This window comes from Octopus bimaculoides, chromosome 29 (assembly GCF_001194135.2).
Source record: "Octopus bimaculoides isolate UCB-OBI-ISO-001 chromosome 29, ASM119413v2, whole genome shotgun sequence".
NCBI classification, from domain to species: Eukaryota; Metazoa; Mollusca; class Cephalopoda; order Octopoda; family Octopodidae; genus Octopus; species Octopus bimaculoides.
Window position 1 is genome coordinate 11,162,222 of NC_069009.1, and position 3,541 is coordinate 11,165,762.

The window sequence follows — 3,541 nt, forward strand, 5'->3', positions numbered from 1 at the left end:
AACACGAGGAAATAAACAGAGAGAGAATAAATATATACACACGTACACCTGTGAGTATTTGTGTAGTGTATATAGAGTGAAGCAGAGAGACAGACAGTGCCAGAGAATTAATAGATACTCACGGCTCTGGATACGTTTACAGCAGATGGTTTGTATTCACTGGGTTTCTTAATTGTTGAATTGTAAATCAGATGAAACACAAAGAAATTGGTCCAGTCTATGGGAGGATAGTAAAATATAAGGGTATCATTGCGATTAGGAACAAGACACAAACAACAGGGGTAGTAAAATTTATACACGTACACATTTATAACGGATAAATTTCTTATTTATTTTTACTCGGTTCAGTCGGTTTAAAATCTCAAACAACATGTAATCTTTTTATATCAATTAGTCCTGTTCAGATTTTACTAATATAATATTCTAACTACAAATTTCATTTATTTTTTCATAAATTTGTAATCGGTATTGAGTACAACTGAAACAATTGTAGGTATTCTAATTAACTATAAGTTAATAAATGAAATTATATCTATATAGTCTCGATTTTCGTCTTGTGTATCATATGCTATATTTTAATATACCCATATATATATATATACATATATATATATATATATATATATATATATAAACCTTATTCTCTCCACCGCCTCCGTAAGCAATACATCGTTTGAACAATATAGACAATATTCCATCAGCATTGCCCCAAGGACCTCAACTTCAGTTTCAGAATTCATTCCAGGTAGGAGCGTGGGTCGTACGTCCTCTCCTCAATTCAGAATCACAAAACATAAACACACTGCAACACAATTTTTTTCCCTCAACAGGCCCTGCTTTATTTAACATTCATTCAAAACAGGTCAGTAAGGAAAAGGACCCCATCACATTTGAAGCGAATCTGGACAAATTTCTTCAAGGGATATCAGTAAATAACCTATTCATGGATAGAACTGAATCCACAAGAACTCGTTACTCGAATGAGCCATGATACCACAAAATATGATATAAGAAGGATTTATCGAACTCTTTTAGGTGCTACTGCAGAGTTAGACGTGGCCTGGACCCATCTTTGGTTGAAACATCTCTAAATTATATAAATATATATCTTCGACTATACTTACGGAAGACGATTTGTTGGATAGTAGGCTCCGAAATAGTGCGATGCGTATTACTGCCACAAACCGCCGGGCTTTTTAAGCACCTGACAATCATGCACAGGCGAGACAACTCACCCCAAATTCCATTCAGCAAGGGTGGACGTCCATGCTTAACAACTTGTACTTTGACGGGATGATTCCCACCTCGCTAAATCGCAGCCTACCCTCAAGCAAATAACACATTAAATATGGGATCGATGATGTTTTATAACACGAGGGGTGTTATAAATTGAACCCACATATGCAAGGATGTGTAGTTTTAGTTCGTGTGTCGGTTGTGTTTTAGGTGTAAGTGAATATTTCCTCATTCGGCCTGGTGTTAAAAACATCTGATAGTAAATGGTGCGTAAGCGCAGTAACTCATATCAGGACCCTTTCCAAAGTGGCACACTTAGATATTTCATCTTTGTTGTGACTTTTCAATGCTGCATACCAAACAAGGCTTGCTGCAAACTATATCGACGACTATTACAAAATCTTAAATGGTTTACAAAATTTAAAATCCTCTATTGTCATGTCTCAGCATTTTATACCACGGAAAAATAAATCAATTATAGATTAGAGTTTAAGCCGTTTAACATATAGTGATAGTCGTTGAGGTAGCTTCCAGCTGATATTGTTCGGTACGTGACATTGAAAAGTCACAACAATGACCATACATCGATGTCTGTCGCTCACAAAAGAGACCTGGTGTGAGGTGTTTCACTTTAAATTACTTTCAGGTGTTTTTAATAACAGGCGCATTAAGAATATATTCTCTTTAAACTAAAACGAAGCCGACTCATGAACTAAAAACTCACATATACATATACATATTGGGTTGGCAACTAAGTTCCCGCCATTTCTTGTAATTTTAGAATTCATTACGTCTTTAAATTTCGGAATCTATTTTTTTCGAGAATTCTGCTTTGAATCATTTTGGAATCTTCTTTTTTTTTTTTTTTTTTTTTTTTTTTTTTTTTTCTACTTAATTTTAGTTAATTTTTGTTTATTTTCAGTTCATTAAAATGGAATGTCAAGTTAAGAAAAACGTACATTTTCGACACATCTTTCTCTTTACATTTAATCAAAGTTCTAAGGCCGCAAATGCTGCTCGTGACATTTGTGCTGTGTATGGAGAGGGTGCCATAGCTGAAAGAACCGCTCATGATTGGTATACCGAGTTCAAAAATGGAAACTTAGACCTCAAAGAAGCACCGCGTTCTGGCCGTCCAGTTGAGTTCGATGAAGAACGATTAAACCAACTTTTGCACGACAATTTTCGTCAAACGACAAGGGAACTGGCAAAGAAAATGGAATGCTCCCACACTGCTATAGAGAAGTATGGAGCATGGGTTCCGCATGCTTTAAGTGACAACAACAAAAATCAACCAGCCACAAATCGTCACCGCTCAACTCATGGATACAAGCAACGATTTCTTTACCGAATCGTTACTGGTGACGAAAGTTGGTGCGCGTACATCAATATGAAGAAGCGTAAGGAATGGCTTAGCCCCGGTACACAAGGGACACTGCGCGTGAAACAAGATCTTCATCCGCGTAAAACGATTGTTGTGCATATGGTGGAAAGGGATTATCGATTACGAATTGCTTGAACGGAACCAAACGCTCAACGCGGAAGTCTATCTTCGGCAGCTGGAACGACTCAACATGTCTATTCAAGAGAAAAAAACCTAATCGTCTTCTGCTGCACGACAACGTCTGATCTCATATCGCCACTATGACCAAGTAAGGCATTCAAACGCATGGTTGGGATGTGCTGCCACACTAGCCGCACTCTTCTGATTTGGCGCCAACGGATTTCCACCTCTGTCGATCTCTTTGAAATGCGATGCTCGGAGTTTCGTTCAGTAGTGATGCAGCATTGAGAGCTTGGTTGGATCAATTTTTCGAGTCGAAATTGGGTTATTTCTACCAACGACGTATTGAAAATTTGTTGAACGTTGGGAAGAACTTGTAAACAACAAGGGTGAATACATTATTGATTAATTAGTTGTTGATTTTTTATTAAACCTTTTCAAAAATTTCGATTTAAAAAAACCGTGGGAACATAGTTGCCAACCCAATATATATATAACAGATAATAAGAGTGAAAAAACTACAGAAGGCTTGTGTTACATGGTTAAAGTATATATTTGAATTATGTCAGAAAAGTGTTATAAATTTTTTTGGGGGGGGTATATAAACATTGTATTTGGAGAAATAACCGGTTTCGTGTTGTCTTTTCAAATTTCTCTACTTCCTCGTAACATGTGTTCGCTCCCGTGTGAAAAGAAGAGTTCTAGATAGGGGGGGGGTAATTAGGGATTTCTTCCAGTATAAGGGAGATAATCGAAATGTAGGAGGTGGTAGATTTTGATTAATTTACCATGGTTTTGTTC

The 3,541-nt window shown here is 36.8% G+C and overlaps 1 protein-coding gene across 1 annotated transcript in view; it reads right to left on the minus strand.

Annotated features, from left to right (window-relative positions):
• Positions 1–3,541, minus strand: part of LOC106871602 (leucine-rich repeat-containing G-protein coupled receptor 4-like) — a 61,891-nt gene that overhangs the window by 16,863 nt on the left and 41,487 nt on the right. Inside the window, exon 15 of the mRNA XM_052977856.1 lies at positions 123–217. The gene's annotated coding sequence lies outside the window, so the exon portion shown is untranslated. The remainder of the gene's footprint in view (positions 1–122; positions 218–3,541) is intronic.